Source organism: Bradysia coprophila, unplaced genomic scaffold (genome assembly GCF_014529535.1).
Source record: "Bradysia coprophila strain Holo2 unplaced genomic scaffold, BU_Bcop_v1 contig_151, whole genome shotgun sequence".
Lineage (NCBI taxonomy): Eukaryota > Metazoa > Arthropoda > Insecta > Diptera > Sciaridae > Bradysia > Bradysia coprophila.
In genome coordinates, this window is record NW_023503423.1 from 10,113,989 (window position 1) to 10,137,586 (window position 23,598).

At 34.7% G+C, this 23,598-nt stretch overlaps 1 long non-coding RNA gene across 1 annotated transcript; it reads left to right on the forward strand.

The window, feature by feature from the left end:
- Positions 1-11,072: 11,072 nt before the first annotated feature.
- LOC119074963 lies at positions 11,073-23,500 on the forward strand. The gene is made up of 3 exons (XR_005087282.1): positions 11,073-11,144; positions 12,412-12,418; positions 23,490-23,500. It is a non-coding gene; the product is annotated as an uncharacterized LOC119074963 (long non-coding RNA).
- Positions 23,501-23,598: the final 98 nt, after the last annotated feature.

Here is a 23,598-nt window from a genome sequence, read left to right on the forward strand (position 1 = left end):
TTTTTGAGAAAAAGTCTGATGAAACGCAGATGCAATTTGAAGGTAGCATCAAAGACGTTACCGAATTATATCAATTAAGGCCAGTGTCCAGTGCAATCATGGAAAGCGTAAAAATAATCTTGTCAGAATACGAGAACTACAAAACCGTCACTGGAGTCATCATTGACGAAAAAATCATTTCCGTATTCAAATCAGTAGTTCTCACCAAGCGATCCTTAGATCAGGATCAAGATGTGAACAGAGAAGAAAACAACAAAAAACGGAAAATTTAATGTTACAAATTTAACTTGTGTGATTGGAATTTAATTGTAACAATTTTGTTTTTGGATTTTTGGTTTAATTAAATTTGAACCAATCTGAATCTGAATTCCAATTATTTTCTTTATTTAATCCTATCAATGTAACAATCCAATTTAAACAACCATTCATTCGCCGGTAACGAGTAATTTCGCGCCGCGCGAGATTACACATATTATAGTGGAATTTCGCGCCCATACATTTTTCAATGGCTAACTTGATTTAGAGAATTTTTACGAGTACCTGGCGATAAATTGGCGGTAGTATCAGGCATATAAATTTTGGAGATGCGAATTTTATTCTAACACCCTAGAGCTTTGTATCAGGGATACCGGTATCCTTAGAAAGTGTGGATTTTCCTTTTACAAAACGTTAGGATACCGGTATCCCAACTGAGATACACGTATTTTGTATCAAGGATACCGGTATCACAACATAGAAAGTGTGGATTTTCCTTTTACAAAACGTTAGGATACCGGTATCCCAACTGAGATACACGTATTTTGTATCAAGGATACCGGTATCACAACATAGAAAGTGTGGATTTTCCTTTTACAAAACGTTAGGATACCGGTATACCAACTGAGATACACGTATTTTGTATCAAGGATACCGGTATCACAACATAGAAAGTGTGGATTTTCCTTTTACAAAACGTTAGGATACCGGTATACCAACTGAGATACACGTATTATGTATCAAGGATACCGGTATCCCGACATAGAACGTGTGGATTTTCAAATCAAAATCAAAATCCTTACTCAGAAAAAGTGGATTTTCCTTTTACAAAATGTTAGGATGCCTGCATCGCAACTGAGACGTTGCGAGATTCCTAACAGCAAGAAATTTCTACTACTTTAATAGTGTAATTTCGCGCCCATACGGCGCGAAATTACTACTAGCCCATTCGCCCGAAGGAGAATTGATCTCAAAATTGTTTTGAAGAATGTTTTCAAAATTGATCGAATGTGAAATACAAGGCAAAATCAAATATCAATTTTTATTCAAAAATACACTTCAAGAATTAACTTTTACAGAAATGTCACTTCTTTTGAAAACGAAAAAACCACTAACTAAAATGGAGCTTCCAAAAATTTTCTTTTTAACTTTTTTGTTTAAATCATAATTTAGGCCCCGAATAACTTCAGAAAGTAATGTAATAGTACATTACTGTACCAGTGCAGTAATTTGATATCAAATTATTTCACGTGTAAAGTATGGCGTTTTACTTTACGAGCGAGGGAAAGGGTCTTCACTAGTGAGGGAAAAGCCACATTACCTCACTAGTAAAGTAAAATTAGTTGTAAATTCCAATGTTTTCTGAATCATACCTAAGTTCACCAGTAATATTCGTCTAGCATAACAATCTAAAGAACATCAAGTTCAAATAAATCAAGTGACCTAGCTGCCCAACAGGTGGGACCTAGAAATATTTGTGAAATTTGCGAACTCGAAACCGGAAAATTTAATATGAATTAATTGACTCATGCCAAATGGCTCATCTGCTGGTTAAAGCAAAACAACTGCTGCTCATAATATAAATTTATTTATTTGTCTTGCATAGAATTTTCTCAACAGTTTCGCTTTCTGTTGCTAATTTTCATAAATCTGCCTTCAAATCGAAGGTTATTTTTAGATATTTTTTTTTCTTCTTCAAAACTGAAATTTCGTATAATTGCCGATATAATAATACAACACGCGTGCGGTATCTCTTATATTTATATTATAAACAAGCATTTGATTTATGTTTATTTCCTTTGGTGTTTAATAAAAATTCGATCGGAAAATATATTGATTTTAGAGAGCGTGTATCAACGGTGGAACACCGATGGGAATAAAAAATTCAATCATCTTGAAGCAAAGTATAAATTGAAAATTACTGGAATCCTCCCAGAACAAATTTCCACAGACCATGAAATAGGGTAAAACATCTAAATACGAGTACTCAAAATTCTCCTGCTCAGGAGGCTCGTAATTAAAAAAGTATTTCATGTCGTCATCTTTTGTTATCCATACCGATAATTTCACATAATTTCATTTTATTACCACAAATGAATTTTATAAATTACAGACAAAGTCAACCAAATATGTGACTAAGTTTGCTTCAGCTGTTTATCTGCTGATCCACAAATACAATTACACTACCTGCGCGTGCTTATATTGTTTTAACAAAATCATGCGCGTGCGTATGACTATGAAACATATAAAAAGATGTATAAGCAGTGTGTGTGTGGATCAGCTGGTCACAAACTTAGTAACTTAGCCTCAATCAAAATTTTCCGCAATGACCCCCGCAAAACGTAGGTACAATGGTTTTTCTCTAAGTGGTCATCAAAAGATTGTATTTTAGAAAGATTTTAGAACTATTATACAATTGAACAACCAAAATTTGTTACATACATAACCCGTATGTGGTACACTTACCCTACATAAATTAAATACTCGTTTAGCATTTCGATTATAGAATCGTTTTCAGTGTCGTGTTTGTGTTAAATGATAATGACTTAACACTAATTGAGAAATTTTTGAAAAAAAACAAAATAGAAATGTTATTTCACATCGCGTGGTAAATTTTGTGTTCCTTAAAATGATATACCGGAATATTTGTGCAAACAGATATTACAGAGAATGGTAGCATAGACACATTAATGGTTTTTTCTTTTCTTTATTACGTTCCACCTTGCTGTGCAGAAAACTAAAAGCACACGAATTTTCAGACGAATAGAAAATGCAGCTATATCACTTTTCCATTACTGAACGAACAAAATTTTATGCTCTGAACATAAAATTCTAAGTTATTTCAACAAACTTTGTACACTTAACATCTACTATTCTTACAATTTCTTTTCTGACAGTTTCCATGGTGAAGAACTTCTTTCGCCTTAATTTATCGTACATTTCTTTGAATTGAATGATGGCATCTGAATCGATTGGAGATTTTATAGTTTTCATTAAATCCGCATCAGCAAATGTTTTATTTGTCAGAGAAATGGCTGATTTCTATTGCATTGCCACCGTAGACGTTGTTCCGGATCTATAATCATTAGCACTGCAAACCATATAAATGATAAAACAACTGAAACTCTGAAATAAGAACGAGTGGAGTATATAGCACACGCTGTGATGTCAGGCCCGCACAGACCTACTGCATACGATGACGGGCATAGTCGCATAGCGTACGAGGCACAAAGTATCTTTGAAATAATAAAAAAAAACTGAAAGCCCTAGAGTCGCGGCCTGTCTAGGGACTGCTTAGGACCGATTAATTTTCCACTCCTAAGGCTTTAACTCACGCCCTCCGATTTTATTAAATTTTTTCTTACAAATTCCTATCATTTTTGACGTTTCATTTACACTTCTAACATTTATTTTGCCACAGATATTCTCGAAAACCCTAAGGTACCGTTAGCTCAAAAAATACCGACCCAATAATCGCCTTGCGGAAATCACAACTGCCATTACCTTTCAGGGACGAAATTTTCAAAATCGGATGATATTTTAGTTATACTATATCCGGACTGACATACAATAGTTATTTGTACACAGAGTGGAAAAAAAGTTGGAAATGTTGTTTTTCTCAAGAAAGGTTCTGGAAGTTTCAGTTGAGGTGAGAAAATCTCTATTTTCTCGCCTGTGTGTTGTGAAAATTTCTTTGCGTATTCAACTATAACCATAGGCGAATATATTGTCTCTTGCCATCTGCCTTGCAATAGGTCTGTTCCAAGGCCATACGAATTGTCAAATTTCATCCATAGACAACATAACCTAAACAATTTCTCATGAAAAATGAGCTGCCGAAATTAGCGCGAAGCAGCTTCAATACGTAAAATTTTTTGAAAGCTGTCACTATAAGTATACGGTGCCTCAAAATTTTTGCAAAAAAAAACAAAGGTTATGTCGTCTGTGGATGAAATCGTCGTGGTTCGGGTTGTCAAAGTTCGCGTTTACAGTTATTTGGAACAAACCTATTCAGTGTGTTACAAAAGGTATTTTAATCCTGATAGCACCCAGACCTCGTACGGGACAAAAATCCTAAAAAATTTAATTTAATTGAATCGATAAAATGAATAGCGTCAAGGGAAAATCATTCTCTTTGAATCTGAAAAGAGATATTCATGATGTTGTACTAGTGGCTTGAAATATCGCAAAGACTATAAAATGCTTGACTGAAGTATTTTCTATTTTATTTTATGGACAATGGGAGTTTTGAAACGTTTAATAATGATTTCCTGCTTTTGTCGAAGAAACTTAATGGTGTCGTTCTACATTAGGCCTGTTCATTTTAGAGAAATAGTCTCAAATTCATCTGGCATGGTGTTTATCTGGTCCGGAAGACTAAAATATTGGACCCGTATTTTTTTTTAGAATTTGAAAAAATAGTTTAGATCTGGGGAGCGAAGCATTTGTTCAAATGTACGAAAGCGTTGGTTAGAAGAGAGGAGAATGATGGTGTATATCTTTTTTACTCTTCTAACCAACGCATTCGTACATTTGAACAAATGCTTAGCTCCCCAGATCTAAACTTTTTTTTAAAATTCTAAAAAAAATACGGGTCCAATATTTTAGTCTTCCGGACCAGATAAACACCATGCCAGATGAATTTGAGACTATTTCTCTAAAATGAACAGGCCTATTCTACATCCACATGCGATACTGCACAAAAGAATCTTCGGAACAAAATTTCATACGAAGACTGAAAAGTTTTTCTTTTAATTTGCTTTCGTACATTAAATGCAATTGAAAGAATATATTGCTTGGTTTCACTTGCATCACTTGATATGGTGGGATATGCGTTTTGACATAAGTGTGTCGTGGTGGCGATACATATGGGTTGTGATTTTCGCCATTTTAAGAAGAAGAAGAATGACGTTTCAGGTCTATGACGCTCAGTAAATACACAATTTGTGAAACTATTTATGTTTCAGGCATGTAGTATACGTTGAATAAATTGGTTTATTGAGTCAATATTTCAATTTCAATAGATCATTGAAGTGAAAAATCAAAAATAAAATGTTGGCATTGGCGCTAGCGATCAGTTTCGACGGTCAAACCATGAACTTTCATCACAACCCATTGATATCAAATAACTGAGCATAAATTTCTGCTACTGCGACTAGTTTGCTATCAAAATAGATTTTGGAAATTGTTATCGTCACTACCGCAAAAATCAGCCGCTGCGTTCGAGTCGGTCTTTTGATATTTGTTAGGAAATTAAATTTTCGATCACATTGTCCACGAAAATATTGTTCGGTGAAGTGACAGAAGTGACCGACTTGCCGACAGCGTCAATCATCAAGCCCTGTGAAATAGTGCTCAAATCCACAATCTAATGCTAAAAGCGAAAATTCGTTGGGCTATCTCTCTAAAGTTATATTTTTTGCTTCATAAACAAAGCCAAATTGATGGTGTGCCAGATTCACCTCTAAGGAGCGAATCAGGCACAGTTATGACTTTTCGTTACATGTAGTAAAAGGGCGCATACTATGATCGCGTGTGCCAGATTCCCCGATGCCCCTAATTCATCCATTTCAAATTGTCCTTACTCCCTACACTTATTTAAATATTCAAACAAGAATTGTCACAAACGTGATTGTAAACCTATAGAATCGCTGTACTTTGTCTAAAAAGCTTTTGATAGAAGACTTAGAAGTGTTTAATGGCAACCGACACGTGCGAAACGACCAACAACAATATAGTCTTCTTTCAACCATTTAAATTTTCATTTCCATAAATAAAAAATACTTCAACAGATTGCGCATTTCATTTTAAGGGTGAGTGTGTCAAGGCCGATTATGACTCGTCTACAAAAATCTCGGAAATGCAAACACCTCGTTATTTTGCTTGGAGTGAATTTATTTTTGTATTATGGCCCATTTCAACGTACAAAAAAAGTTGTAACGTCGTTTTGATGTGACACCAAGTTTCGTCGAGGGAATTACGTAATTTTTTGGATTTATAAATGGAATTTTCGGAATTATATTATTATTCCATTTAATTCAAGAAAAAAATAGAGGGTACAGTTTCCTACTTCTAATTACATAAAACACGATAAAAAAATCAACTAAAAATTTCTATACAAAAAAGGAAAAGTTTGTCTGCGTAGCTTCAATACGCAATTTTAACGATTCAAAGAAGCTACGAAGTATTCTATGGAAACAATGGCAATTTAGGATTGTTGCGTTGACGCATACTTGGCTGGCTGACTCCGCTTCAATTTAATTTCTTAATGGTTCATGGGCATTTTAGTGTGTCTCTAGGTTTTTGTTTAATTCGCTCTTGCGTTTTTACGCGAATTTGACTATACTTGGACTTAGGATATGGCCATTCTTTTCGTGGTCTTCATTGTTCTGTTTTAGCTCGGTTGAAGTCTTGAATATGGTAAGAAACTGACGCTGAGACTCTGAGTGAACGATGGATCAATGGACGAAATTTCTTTTCTTGCACAGATAATCCGTAGACCCTCTAAGCCCCTGTGCGTCTTTCTCTTAAGACGACAAATGTGGTATTGGGTTCAGGAATGAATGTGTTAAGAGGTACAAAAGACGAGGAGGAGACGATTGCTTCATGGATCAGCGAGTTATGATTCACTTCAGGTTATACTCTTCATAGAAGAGAAACGGGCAAGGTAGGTTTAGTCCCAAACACACCGAGATTTGGAATTTTTGGAGCTGGAATTGTTGGGGCAGATTTTTTGACAGTGACAGTAACCGAGGTCCGATTTTCAAGATTGTTATAAGTTAAGAAGCAAGCAAAACGGCAGATTTTCCTTATTTTCGAGTGTTTTTTAGTATATCTTTAGACGTATCTGCTCAAAATTGATACATCATATCATATGATATGATAGGTACTCAATACTATTGAGGAGAGGAACCAGAAAATAGGTAGGAGCAAAGAGCGAATCAGAGTGTTTTGCGTTTTTTTCACGTATTTTGTCTAAATCTCTTACTGATTGCAAAGTTTATGGTCATCAACAGCAATCGTTTCCACGAAGACTTTTTATTTTTGTCAAAGACCAAATTCAACTTTCGCAGGAGGTAAGAATATCACAAATTTCCCACCATGTAATGGATCATTTTCGCGGGCAGCCAATTAATATGTAATGATAAACTTTCGCATGGGGCAGGCTATAATTTTGTTTACTATACGTGTGAGAGTGTATTGGTGTGAATGAAATGGCGATACAAAGCAAGGAATGAACATCACATAACTAGGGAATGAATGTTACTTGACGTTTGCACCAACCCACTCTCGCGTGTATAGTGAATCATAATACAGCTGCATGAAGTATATACCTCGAAATGTTCTACCACTCGGACAAACCCACGTGTGAGTACATGTTTCGTTATATACTTCATGTTCTATAATATACTAAATACTCCGTGTGTTAACAAATGTTTGCTTTGTTGGTAACAACAATATGAATATTGTCTTTTCTACTTTCACTCGATTTCCAACGCACTTCAATCAAAAGTGGTTCAAGTGACAGCTGTCAAATAGAGTACTATTTTGTATGAAAAATGTTTCCAGATTTTTTTACAGTGCCATTTGTTTGTTACACTGTCCCGTTTTAGTACTCTTTTTAGAAGACCACTCATGCTTGAAGTGCGTTGTTATATCGCCAAATGTTTACAAAGGAGTTAGACAGAAGGAGAAACATCCATAAAAACTTTTAACTTTAAAAGTTTGTTGTACCATAACTAAGGTGGTCTCCTTATTCAGCTTTTCACCATCCCCATTATGTGCTTCAGAAATGTATTTGAAATTCTTGAGTAATTTTACGTACCTACCTTTATAATCACATCGCCAACGGGCAATGCTTGAAATGTTGTTGAGTATTGCCGGCTCCGATCATAGCATTTTAGATACGCCATCGGTCACAATGTTTCGTGGTAAAATATAATTGTTATGTGAGAACATATCACGAGAAATTGATATCATGCCATCCGATGGTTACCAGGATTTATGAGAGAGAATTATTCATCACATAATAAATAATAAAAATTTAGTTAGATAATCTATCACCCAAGGTATGTGCATCGAGCATGGTGTATATTTATATCCCAAATGAAATAAAATAGAGGGAAAAACCAAAAAAAAAGAACCAACACCCATAAACACCAACAACAAAAGCGCAAAATATCGTCAGCATCAGATAAATTACATATTGTTATAGCACTAAGCTCGAATTGAGAAAGCACAGGCTTTACCGTGAGTGGAAGGATATATACATATAGCTCGACAATAACTATATACTATTGTGTATCTTATGTTCTACAATCCAAACTTCGCTATAATATACTATACACACTTTGCTATGTGCAACCGTTTACAAATTGAGCAGAGTATGCTGTACTCCCCCGTAAAAATATTTGGACATTTTTTTTTGTTCTGTTTTGGAAATATTTCGTACATCATTTTCTCGTGTACTTTTACCCAACTGGGGTACGTACACATTATATCGCACTGAGAAAATGTAATGTTTACGCATTCATAAGAACATCGATCGAGTGCCCTGGCCAAAAAAAAAACAAGCATAACGCAATATGTATGACGGTACATAACCCCTTTGAAGCGAACAACTCTTTTGCTGTGTATCGCTTTCACCCGGTTTGATGTAGCCCCATAAAACAGATGCTATCTTATTTAAAGTTAAGATTGTAAAGCTCATTGATTCATATAAAGACAGTCCCTCCGTACATGAGACGCATACATATATTATATACGTGTGTCACCCGTTTTCTTAGCGTTTGGCTTTAAAACTCAAGCTTATTTCACTATATTGTTTCGGAGAAAGCCAAATAACCCAACTTATATATATATTATGTTCGTTGCTCATCTGTGGAAATGTGTAATGCAAAAGCGAATATGTGCTTGGATTTATAAGTAACTTACCATCGCAAATCCTTGCTTTACGTATAGGATAATCATTTCGGTCGTAATAGATATTTGATGTGTTGAATTTCGTATGTTGTGTCATTATTACCATGCATTCATTCCATACATATAAGGGACCATTCAATTAGTACGTACGTACAACGAGAGGAGGGATTACTTTAAGAAAATGTATCGCACACGGAGTGTGTATGTCATTGCTATGTAAACCGGCCTTCTGTGAAGAAGTGTTCGTAAGTTATGCATACATGTCCATTATATACATTGATTGATGTAATAATCAAGGTGGATATAGTTGGGGAATGCAATGCCATTCCGACGCGCGGCCTAGTACATTAGTTCGATGCGAATGACACTTTTTTAAATGGTTGACTATGATTCACCTAAATAGGCTGCTGAAACTAGACAGTGTATCACACAACTTTAAAACATTTCATACAAAATGGTACTCTATTTGGCAGTCAACCTATGATCACCTTTGCTTTAATTGCGTTGGCAAGGGGGGTTCCAAAGTACGTGCAGAAGCTGGGTTAGAAAATCGTAGTTTTGATAGTGGGTACTATTTGAAACACCCCTTGTTCGATGTGTTTACACTATGTGAGCTACACATACAGTTATGCAAAGTTAATATGGTGACATTAACTTAATGTATAATTTTTAAACGGATTAAATCCAAATTGATGTTATGTCGTATAAGAGAATAGACGAAAATTCTTAGTAGTTTCGTTTTATATAACCGACAAACTTTCACAATTTTTTTGTGAATTTTTTTTGAAGAAAATTAAATGATGAGAGTTGACAAAGAACCTAGCAGGGTAATAGAAAAATATGTACTTTAATCGAAGTATGCGAATGAGAAGGCTGCTAATGGTATTAATGGTATCAAAATACTACTCTATCTGACATGTAAAAATCTCTATTACCCCGCTAGGTGCTTTGGAGTTGACAAAAACTCGCTCCATACACATATGTATGTGAAATATATTATAGATGCTAATAACGAACTTTGAGCTGTAACATCATTTGGCGCCATTTGAGTCAATAAAAGAAATATATGGAATTTTCCATAAACATTTGAAAGGGCACATTGTCATTTCCCGCCATACAAATGGGAAATTTTTCGTTTAAAAATGATGATAAGGCTTCTACGATCAGATAACTAGTTCGTATAATAATGGATACGTCAATTTTCTCAACCAGAACCGACCTCATGGGTAGATCAGGTCCATTGACTGATGAAGTTAGTAAAATGTTTTATTTTAACTTCTCTAAATTATGGAAATAAAATGCATCATAAACCCAATCGCTCTGGAATGAGTTCAAATCGACTGCGAAAAAAAAACAGTTTACAATCAAAGGCGACTGTCGAAGGTAAGGAAATAATATCACAGAAATTCTACAAATATTCAAAGATAATTGACATCAACCAGGGCCTATTTTAGGGAACTTATTTTTCAAAAATTTCGAAAATACAAAAATTCTTAAAATTTCTAAATGTTGTTTTTCGTTAGATCTCATTCGAAAGTAATCCTCGAAGTAATATATTTAGCTCAAAGAAACGAAAAACAACTGAAACGAGCGTAAAAACTACAGCTACTATACTACTATACACTTCAATGTATTGTCTTCTTAGATAAAATGACGAGAAGTTATGGAAAATTTTATGAATTTTTAAGAATTTAATTTCCTCAAAAAAGGCCCAGATTTCAACATCTCTTGAAAGCAGGAAATTAATGCACAAGCCTAAACGGTGTTTAGTAAACGCTATGGAGTAAGTTCTAAACTACTGTGAAAAGAAACAGTATAATCGAGCAGATGCTAGCAGATAATACCACAGAAAGGGGAAATCATCGAAAAAAAATACCGAAATTAGGTTAGAAACTCTACTGTCCTTTACTTAGATACCACATATTGCCAACCCACAAAATCCACTGCCGTATATGGATATAAATATTGTTAGAGATTTCATACATACCATACATACTTTTTGTACATGGCACGCATACATTGACTCGTGTAACAGACAAGACGTACAGACGTTACTGTATATGTTTCAATGGATTCGATGGATTGTATTTGTGGGTTGAATTATCCGTTCTTCAACGTGTCAACGTGAAAAGTTTCTAAGTAAGTTTTGTTGAGTGTAAATTTGAGCAACTGATGTGATTGACACTTGTCAAGTTACCACATTAACGACACAATGCGGTTCTGTTTAAGATACTTTACAAATCTTTTGCCGACACATCTGCCTCACATTCTTTGGTTTTGCTTGAACCATCACATTTTACAACTGTTTCTGGTTCATACTCGAGTTGTCATCATTATAATGATGGATTCCTGTATGAACACTTCTTACTGCTGCCATTTACACGACCTCATGATAGATAGCTTAGGCATAACTTGCACACTTGTTCGGTGCCTATGTCATCTCGTGCGAACATTTCCACTTGTGTGTGATAATTTACTATTTTCATTTTAACCAGTAAATGCAATCATAAATCTTACTAAACAGTCAATTGAACTGTACTTTTCCATTCAAACTGTATACTCTTGATTACATCGTTTGCTCTCGTTCTGGATGTATTATTCATTGTTATCTCTATAACTTTGTCATAACTGAACTTATTACGTTTTGTGAGCATAAACTTTAATTAGCATAAAGCTCTGTCTAGTCAAAATGTAATTTGTCATGTAATTTGTTAGACTATGTTGATCTGGTTGTGTGTGATAAACAAACAACTCATTTATATAGGATCGAGCTATATTCATAGCAAGGAATTTTTTAAAAGAAATACTGTAGATGCATTGGATATGGAGATGTGACATGGATTTCCCAGAGAATTTTTTCGATTTCGAATGTTTTTACGTAAAAGGATATCGGTTTTCATTCGTCCCTCGATTTCTTTTCAATCCATTTTACATTTCTAATTAAGGTAACTAAAACTACCGTCCATCAAACGATAAATGGGGTGTACCATCTGCCATCTAATGTGATTATTGACTTCGCTTATACGTTTCGATCAATATGCACGATTTTCTTTCAATGTGCTTTTGAACTATTCGTCCCAGCGATTGATAAAGGTAGAAAACTCACAAAAATACATTTGTAGCTTTCATTGAGAACATTTAGTCACATTGAACTTAGTGAACTATTCTGGGTTTGCAGTTTCTCCTGTTAATGTTATAACATACTTAAAGGAAAAAGATGTTTCGTCACTGAAGGTCAAACGTAATAGATTTTTGAACAATTCTTACATTTCTAGAACATTCGTCTTAAATTTGCTAAGTTCGAAGCTGGGGTTTTTCGAAGATATATCCAGATATTTAAACGCTACACTTGTAAATAACATGTCAAATGTAATTTATGTATTACAGTACCAAGCTTCGTGGGTTAAAGCTCTTGGTACGAGCCAGGTATATATGTACCCTATACGCTATATGCTGTATGCCAAGCGCTTTTTTTGCAAATAAACGAAATAAACCCAGTAAATTCGTATGTAGAAATTGAAAAAGTTCATGAAATTTGTTTTATCGGATCTTGGAGGTAGGCCAGGTCAGGAATTAATACAAGCATAATTTAAGTGGATTTACGACGTTTATAGACAACTAGCTATTTTCGTACACTATTCGTACGGGTTTCTTCTTATGTTTTATTATTGATGCTAACACAACTCTAAAGGGTTCAATTCGAAGCATTATTTTCAATTGAAGTGCTGAATTATACTCTTATCTGGACCGTCAAGTCGATTTTTTGTTGCCATCAATGTGTACTTTTGAAGAAACGACATCTTTGACGCTATATGAATGGAGATGAGAATCTTAACCGACAACGCAGCTTGCTATCGTTCTATTTGAAACATATTCATACAAAGCATCGATATGAATAAAAAAAAACAAAAGGTGAAGAGCGTAGGGAACTCAATATACTGATGTGATACTGTATTAACTGTTCAATTTCTATTCGGTTACAAATGAAAGCAGAGGCGGTCAATGTCCGTTTAGCAGAATTCTTTCAGTTTCGATATATTTTTTATCATACTTTGTTATGTTATGTGTAGATATCGCACTCCAAGAACAGGCAAACGAACTGATTTTAAGAACTGCCATCTGGCCTCTTATTTTGAATGGAACTTCCGTAAAGTAGTGGCTCATGCCAAGGTAAATATAGTACATAGCCTAGTAGGCCATTGACATCTTTTTTTTAAATGGCTGATGGATGATTTGCGTGCGTATTTTTGCTATCTCAGAACAGATGTAGCTCCTTAGAATTGTAAGCATACTGGAGCTACGCGATTAGATTAAGAAATTGTTTTTTGAAATAAATGAAATTGAAATGGCCCGAACTTCTATTCCATTTTTTGTTTTTAACGAAAGGAGTAGATGGCGTTTGTATCGAATTTGCGTGCCACCGCACATCCGATTCGGTTACATATGGCATCACCTCCATACTACATTTACCTTGGCTTATACCAACGCACTGCTCCTAGCATGAACTTAAGAAATATTTGGAGGCTGACGAAGTGACAGTAGGCACTGCGTTTCTTTCGTAAAGACAGATGTCTTGTTTTGTTGTATGAGTTAAAACACACAATACAATCAATCTTAAACGGTAGCTCTCATCACAGAAGCCTACGAATTGGACATTTGTCTAAGTAGTGTTCATGCTAGGAGCAGTGCGTTGCTGATACATAGGTACATAAAAAACTGAATTTGGTATGAGAATTTTGGACTAGGTACTAGCATGTGTCTTACCCACGTATACACGTATATTCTGCATAACGAACAATACTACAAATTCTAATCTACGAAAGTTTATGAGGAATCTTATCTGCAAAACAATCTCTTTGTATAGATTCAAGAATGTTATACACAATGTTCGCCATTGATGTATTTGTCCAGCCATACGACTCCATATTGATGGCTTTACTGTTGTTTGCAATTTTTTTTTGTCAACTTGGAAACCCGTCGCTATCAAAACGTTTGGCGCCGCTGGATACATTCACATTTCATTTAATATCAACACTGTATGTGCGTCCTTGGTGGCCAAAATAAACTTGATGGTAAGCCAAAATGTCACGATTTCTTCTATTTTTTTTTTACTTGAATCGTCTTCACTTTCATTATAAAATATTTTGTTGTTCAATTTTACATTTTTGTTTTGGTTCTCAGTTTTGTGTGTGTGTGTGTGTGAAAATGGGAGAGATGTATTAAACCATTAAGTCGTAATATATGAGTGTTTCTAGCTGAAATATGAAAACAAATTAATTTATTGTTGATGCTATAAGTAAAGCGTTTGTATAATGTAATGCGTTCGAATATGTATCACTAACTGAAGGGATATATCCTCAGGGAAAAATTAAAATTTCACCAATTTTCCGTTTTAATACGCTTGATTCAACATTGAACCGTTATATCATACCGGGCGATAACGAATTTATCGCGTCTATTAATTGGTTTAACGAGCTAAATGGATTCGAAAACAAATTTATCGCACAGAAATTATTATGATTCTCAATTAACACAAACAAGTAAAACAGAAATAATCACGGTCGTTATCCATTTTATGTTATTACTCGATCTGCCATTTGAATATTGATATTGGTAATTAAATGACACCCAGTTTTTATTCGAAGACCGGTATTTACAGTCAGAGGCTGTAAAAATTCAGCATGAATTTGCTTCAGCTGATCCACACAAACAAAACTGTTTAAACGGTTAATCTCAGGCTCATGCAGGAAACTTTGGGATCGTATTGTAAACAACTCATTCGCCTCTTAGCTTAAGTTAGGAAAAAGAAAACGAAATTTATCTAACGTGTGTCGCAAATTAGCGATGAAATCGGGATATTTCTTTAATAGATAGGGAGGGCCATCATGACGGCACATCAATAATTGGATGTGACGAAACACGGTGCGGTTGAATGAATTTTAACTGAGCATTTCGATGCACTTTTGATATTTTTGGATATTACATATTAGTCGCCTCGGAGCCCTGAACAAGGTTCCACAAATTTTTTTGATCCGTACCGTCGGTGACATTGGTGCATAGCCCATCCTATCTACAGAGAGAGTGGTGGAAAACTGGTTGTGGTTTCAATTGATAGTGCCTGAAATTCTAATAACAATTGTACACAAATTCGGTACCCTAAGTGCGAGTGAAGCCGGCAGAGACACGCTAAAGTTGAAAAAACGTGATTTTCAAACAGTCATAGAGGCGTGGATACTTGAGGGATGAAGCTAATAAATGGTTCTAGCAGTAACGCAGCATTTCCTCTATCAATGACCAAAAAATTATTTTTGGAGACCAACTACATAGAGGCCGACAGTGGCTCAAAGTTTTTCTCTCATATTTGGTAAAATTTGAAGGTTTCAAAGGCACCTGAAACACACTTATTCAATTTTTTTGTAATTAAAATGGTTAATTCTGAAATGCTTGCAGTCTCAGCTTTCCATCAACACAACACATGCAATGACTCATGTCAACAGTGCCGATGTATTGGGTGAATAAGTGAAATGTGTTATTCTACAGCGAAATTTTGTGCATGATTTGAAAAATCTTTGAAAACACCGCTGGGATATGTTTGATTAAAAAAGTTATAGAGACAACGAAAAAAGCAAAATAACATCGATATTTTGCTCTTTATTTTGCTCTGCAATGTAAAAATTTTCGTGGAACCTTGTTCAGGGCTCCTAGCTGAGTAATAATGTCCAAAAATATCAAAAGTGCATCGAAATGCTCAGTTAAAATTCATCCAACCGCACCGTGGCAAGTCATCTAACAAAAAATTTCAAAAATTTTAGCGACAAAGGAGTACATTTGAACCTTCCCTTGACCTTTAAAGTGAAGAAATATTTATGAATTCGCGTCGCTTTGTCTAGCTAGAGTAACTTATTACTACATAAGTATAACTGCCATTCCTCTTCCATATTACTTTGGTGCTATTTGCACCTGGTGCGATAGTAAAAAATGTCTACTATTACCAACGTATGTAAACTCTGACTATTACAACTATTTGCACCCGAATGACATATAGAGCGAATAAAAGGAAGGCACAATTTGCCTTATTATAAAACTTTATTTTCCTATTTTACCTCACCTAAGCTAAACAATCAACTTGAAAATTAAATGAATACCACAATGCCCAATGTATTTACGTTAAAAAATCGAATGAGCTAATTTGGTGAAAATGAAACCAACCAAATTACCAAAGTCAAATACATTTCCCAAAAGTAAATTTATCGAGCAAATTGGCAAACAAAAATAAAAGTTTGTTGACCATAAATACACAAACATAATATTTTCAAAGCTAGTTTAGGAACTGAACGTTTATCATAATTAAATACCTGCAATCCAGATATCCTCAAATCCGATATTATTAATGATATTGGTACGTATAACGTCAAGTATAACGTATGGAATTATGATAGAGTTTGAGTTAGAGGGTTTAATTATTATTAATTGCAGATTAAACTGTGAAGAAGTGCATTGTATTCGAAATCTAATCTGTGAAAATAGAGTTCATAAGTGCAGTTCGAACAAAGAATCCACCCATGCCATCAATCTTGGAGAATCCTTCCCATTTTAAGAGGATAAAAAATTAATTTAAAATTTATAAACTACTAACAGGTTTTAATAAGGGTTGCAAACTGAAACTCGACCGAGTAGCTATTTTCCAGTTTGAGTATATCGCGTCTATTCAGTAAGGGTATTCCCGACCAGAGATTCATTTTTTATACTCGAATATAAGTTCGCAACTGTGAATACCCTTATAAAAAAGTGTACGATTTTGACAATTATTGTCGACTGACACTGAAAAACAATTAAATTTCTAATAGATTTTAATCAAACAAACTGTCACTGATCTCGGGATTCCGTTGAAATAATTACTTCATCTTACTTTATCAATCGGAGCGATATCTGCTGAGTGCTAAGACTTTGAAATCATAATGTGATTAATGTGCAGAAAAATTTTATTGTTAGGAAAATGGTTAAAAAATGAACTGAAAGAATTCAAACTGAAGAAAACCGAATCAACTTCCACGTGTGACGCAAAATTCTTTTTGTAAAATTTTCTTTCACAAATTTTTTGGGTCAATTTTTTGTTGATAAAACTTTTGCGTACGACGCACAGTGTTCCAAAACGTTACTGCCACATTCATAAATCTATTTTTGACATCAGTACGTCACTTTGCGACCCCTTTATGTACCGAATTACCATACAGTAACAGTAGAATTTTGAAAAACCAAGAAAAATTTTTGTTGGTTTTTTGGGTTTTGGAGCCCATTTTCCCCGTGAGGGGATTGTAAATTTTCCTTGTTAAATATAAAAATTATGAGGACGTTGCAACTTGCATTGAGACACCTCAAGCATACTCCTTATGGTATTCAATACCTAGCTAAAACAGACGAAATATGTTCAAATGTGGCCGACCTACAAGCAAAAACTGCTTGCCGCCCTGTGCCTGTTTCACACCAAGGGGTCTAACTCACGAGTCGGTCATCCGATTTCCATAAACTTTTTTTTGTCGATCGGTATTGTAAATACCTTTTATTTGACGTATCACTTACAAGTTTAACGTTTAAATGTCCGGAGATATCTTCGAAAAACCGTAAAGCACTTATTGGGCCACAGCTCGGGAGGGGTCGATCCAAAATCTCTCATCTTCGAACTTAGCCTGTCTTTTGACATTACCAAACGGGAAAAAAAAGAATTTTCAAAATCGGATGCGTTTTACTCAAGTTATCGTGCAGACAGACAGACGGACATACGGAATTTTTTTTTCACTGATTTGGCATCTCTAGACAACCACAATAGGTTTCCCCTTACTCAGGGAGTCCAATTCGACGTGTTACAAACGTATGCGTAAACCTATAAGACCCCAGTACTTCGTACGGGTCTAAAAATTCGATGAAAGTTAGGAAGTTAGGAAGCCCAAAATTTAGGAACCGACCTAGTGGAAGTTAATACTTAATGATCCCAACAATTCACTACAAGAAATACATCCCAAAACAACACACACCATTCACTACATTACCATTCATATCATGCAACAAAATATACAACACACACACACACATACAAATTGGTTTTTATATGGCATTTGTATGGAGACTTTAACATGAGTTTTTTCCAACTTTTGAAAATTCCTTTCTTACTTTTGGGTCATTATTATCCTATAACCAAAATTGCAGGAAAATCTATAGAAACGTTTAGGAGTTGCTGGATCCACTTTTCCATAGGAACTACCTAACTAACTAACTACCGTAGGCGATTTCAGTTATCTAAAAAAACGACATTTTGCTTATTTTCATACAAACATCAATATTTCGAAGTTCAATATGGCGGCCAATTTTGAAGCTGCAGTAACGTGTCCGTTGAACTCGTATGAATTCCTAGATTCTAGATATCCTAGTTTCAGGGTCGTTGGAGTTAAGGGAGAGAAGTCAAAAAGTTGCTGTAAATATGCTCCGCCGTCCCCAAAAATTTTTTGTTAAAACATTTTTGGTAGTGGACCTGCGTCACGCCCGCTTACTAATTTTATCTTTTATCTAATTTTTCAACGCTTGTATTATGATGCATGTCATTTAGGCATAGTTTATTGAATATTTAATTAAATCTGAGAGATGGTCGTGTTTACCAGTCCTCTGACTAATGAAACTTTTTTTTTTCATATAGTCCTACGACTTATACATGTCCGAGGATGGGTACATCCGCCATATGTCCGCAGGTTATAAAAAAAATGTAAATTCATGTACTTAAATGGAAGAGTAAAAGTTTTGCTGAAAGACATATGAACAGCTCTTTATTGGATAAAAACAGACATAAGCACATCTCCACTGGATTTCCTCCAAAGTAAATGCTTTGAGCAAGCATTCACATCTTCTAACATTGACAAAGAACAATTATATTTCCTTGCTTTAATTATGAGCTTTTGGAATTGAATTATTCCAGAATTCGCTGAAACATTTTCGGTTGAACATTTTCGCTACAAACAGAAAGACCGGTAAATATTCGGTACATAATTGTTACATCTTATCTACCTATTAATTAAACTGTAATTAAAACATTTCGTTGAACACTTCATTTACGAAAAAAAAACCTTTTGATCATTTCACGGTATACTGATTTACCAAACATGAAATATTCGTATAAAATAAAAAGTTTTTGCTTTGAAATTGTCTCCCTGCAATACTGGACACTTACTTTATTATCAAAGAACTTTGTTGAGGATCTTCCACATTTACAACTTTTTTTTGTAATTCCTCTTTCTTTCTTACTGTTTGTCGTTGTGTTTTTGCTATAGAACGACAAAAGAGGAGCAGAGGGTGGGGTCCAAAAAAAAAATCCGAAATCGGTGTGGATGTTCTTATCAATGGCCTTGAACCAAAAGTGTATACTTGTTCAATCATTCTCTTAATGTGATATTGTATCACCACCTGACTCAAATTCACCACCTGAACAATGGAACCTTAAATTGATTACGAAATGTAATGAAAATTGTCCACTTCCTTTCCGTTAAAAAAATCTAAAAAAAATCTAAAAAAAAATCTAATTTGCATAATAAATTCAACATTTAACTCGACAGAACATCGTTCCCATTTCCTGTTGAAAACATTAAATAAAATTTATTTTTACCGAAAAAAAAACGGTGAACATTCTCCGCAGAAGTAGGTGCTTTATTATCATCATTTTATTCACAAATTGAATTATGACAAAGTTTATGACGAATTAGTGTGATGTGATGAGATAAAAAATGTGACACTGACACGTAAAAAATGTAAGTTTATGAAAGAACATGATGAGTACACGTATACTACACAGCAACTCAAAACTCAACTGAAAAGCGTATGAAAAGTTCAATGAAACGCTGTTGAGAGTAATTATTGTCCCGTTGTGTACAACATTATTATCACTTGACGGATAGTTAATAATAGAGCCGGAGAAATCGTGCAGTTTTCGAATTAAAGTCTTATCCATATACACTACGAAAGGCAAACATGACAAGAGACCCGTACGAACAATGTACGAAACAAAGCTTGTTGACCATAAAAGTCATATGACACTGCAACATTGAACCTTTCCATCTCTGCATTTAAACTTGCTTACAGAAATGTTGACAGCCCCGCACGAAGTCAAATTCAATAAATGACTTGATAACCAACTTCACTACGTGCAACTTTATTTAGCTATACAAGAGGGAATTTAACAGTTAGGTGAATGTAACTTAATATAGATCGATGTAGATATCCCGTGCATATAGAACAGGACGATTGAAACACACCCAATCATTCCGGCTTACTATCACTCCAAGAGCCATAACTTCCGATCCCGTGATCCGATTATAACAACCTTTTTTTCCTCGATTGGTGTGGTCAGCAGCTTTCGTTAATGGTGTTTAAAAACGTTTTTGCGTCCAGCCTTGAATAGTACTTTACCAACAATATCTCTGGATCGAGTCGGCTCATCTTCGAACTTAACCTTCCTATTGCCATTACTCCTTACTCAGAGATGTGAACTAGACGTATTACATTGTAAACGTTTGTGAAACGCATAAGACCCTCGTTCTTCGTATGGGACTAAATCATGTCTCATCTAAACATTTAAACGTTTTGTTATTTGTTTGTTGATTTAGAAGATGTTAACGAGCAAAATCCTAATTAATAGGCTAAATCAAGATGCTTTCGTTGAATGATTTATTCAAGTTACAACAAGACTTTGTAATTTTGTCATAAACACTGAAATTCGAGGAATGTTATCCAGAAGTTATACGAAAGGTATATTGGACAAGTAAAGAACGTGAGTTATTCGTCACGGTTCAATGGTTGGACTCCCAAATCTATTTCGACCCAATAAAACCCATTTTACCCAGATTTAATTATCATCCAGGTATATTCACCCCATCACACCATTCAAGGAACGGTTTCAAACAATTACTGGATACGAACTTTATAGATTGATTTGTATTCTTGTATATAATGCATAACTGTGAAGTTTTGCTGAACAGCTTCGATTTGTACTTCGAAATTTGATTAATGAATTACTTATATTAAGTAGTTATCTAGACAATGTATCAATTTTGTAATCGATTTCATGCGATAGTAATTGGGAAGTGACGCGAGCCTTTTTCGAGTCAGGATATTCATAAACACAAAGGAACATAAAGAGTTTAAACAAAGAACGTGTATGTATTACGTTGATCAAAGTAAAATATTCTGAAAAGAAATAAAGAAAAAATACCAAACTGGTGGGAGTTCCCAAGAACAAATATCTGCAATACATTCACAATCGTTTTGTTAAGTTATCGAACTCTAACTAAAGTGCCAATATCAGTTAACTTACCCTTGAAAGTCAATCTACTTCTTTTTCAAACAAAAATTGCGTCACGAGAGGTAAATTATTCAGATCGACTGAAATGTTCCTTTTGACATTTTAAAGTGTAATGCCCATGTCAGATAGTGGGACTGAACTGAACGTTTAACTAAAATAAGTTTCTCACGTGGTTGGCGTTAAGGGACCGTAGTCTTTATCCATTAGAAATCAATTGCCTTCGATGGACTGACACTTGGCAATAAACTTTAAGGTGAGTTTGTTTGCAAAGTTATTTATTCCATGTAAATAGTCCCTTAATCTTTATTCTTTATATTTCGATATGTGGGAGTTTCATGTTGGCATAAAAACATTTGAGAAAGCGCACAGTGAAAAAAAAATCGTTCTCATTCCGGTGTTAACTGTTCCATCAAATATTTGTTGAGGATTTAAAGTCCAGTAATAAGTTTCTGCACAGAATATCAGTCAAACAACCCTTAAAGTGTGAAAGGTGACGCAAGACCTTGTGTATTTACATAATTATCAAATAACTGAAAATCCCTGGTAGTGACGCATTCTGTGTCTGAAATAGAAATTTTTGAAAAAGAAAATTTTACAACGGGTTCGTTTTAGTTCTGAACGTTGACATTTTTTAGAGTTTTGAAAGTGATCGATATTCTCAGTGAATTAAGTGATTCTCAGTCTATGATATTTTGGCGCATAATTTGAAAACGTCTCAGCGAATTCAAATTTTGCGCTAAAAAAATCACTTAAGAGCGCTCATCCCTTGGCAAAATTCTAGCCTACATTTGTGCGCAAAAATATTCGTTTTTTTGATGATTTCTCTGAACGAAAGTCTTTTCTTGAAAAAGTAAAACCATTAAAGCATGCAAAAATGTGTTACTTTTGAAGGAAAAATTGATTTGTGGGTGATAAGTTCACTTGGAGAAACCTTTGCAAAATGTGTAAGTTACTTTGGTTCAGAGAAATCATCAAAAAACGAACAAATGTAGGCTAGAATTTTGCCAAGGGGTGAGCGCTCTTAATTCACTTAGAACATCAATGACTTTTATATTTCTGATAAATCTCAAATTGTGTTTTCTTAGGGTGAACAAACTGTATTTTTAAAAAAATGGGCGTCATTCTCTGAGTTTTTGAGTTCAGACATTACTCCTAGCGATATCAATTATTTTATAAGTAAAGACACCAGGACTTGCGTCACCTTTACTGATTTTATGGATTCAGTTTTCCTTCATGAGTTGTTTGGGCAGATGCGGCGGTTCATGTCAGTAGTATGTTCACCACCCGCACAAACCACATCAATTGCATTATATCAAATTCATTCCTATCTAGACGGTCGAACGATTCAGTCGAACAGTATTTTACCGATCAATAAATAGTTTTATATTAAGGAAAAACTTGCCGTTTTATATCGTACCCCGCACAGATTATTATTATTATTAGTGAACTTGCGTCACGACAGCTTACTAACGTGCGAGCACGATGACAATGATGGTAATAGCCGTTAGGGACTTCAATACATTACGAAATTGAACATTGGCTAAGGCATTTTCAATTTAAATTAAAATTAAACTAAATCGTTTGGATACCGTTACAAGCTTACTACAAATTGGTTGTATGTATTTTTACGCTCTTCGCTGATTATTTCTTGTTTCTCCTCTTTAATTTTGCATTCTCATATTACGCTTGTAAGTACTTAAGAGTCAATTTGCGGAAACTTGGAGCAACTATGGAAACAAGCCATCTGAGATTTCTGGAAGGTATGCAGTGATTGGTTCAGTGGACCTTCATGAGTAATTTGCAAAACATTTTCCTCGAACTAGCCCCGTTTTCACGCTATAAAATTTATAGTATAAATCGTAAAAGAATGGTCTTCGTTGGGAGAGGTTTTGAGGACAACTGAATCACCTGTTTCGTATCTCTCAAAAATCGACGATGTCCTGTTTTCGTGTTTCGTAAAACTTGTTCGAAGTTTTCGTAAATTCACTCTTAATAGGTTCAAAGATGTTTCTAGAGAGTTTCCAATTTAACTTAAACTTACTTAGGAAACGCGAATATAATGAACTTATATAACACGGTAA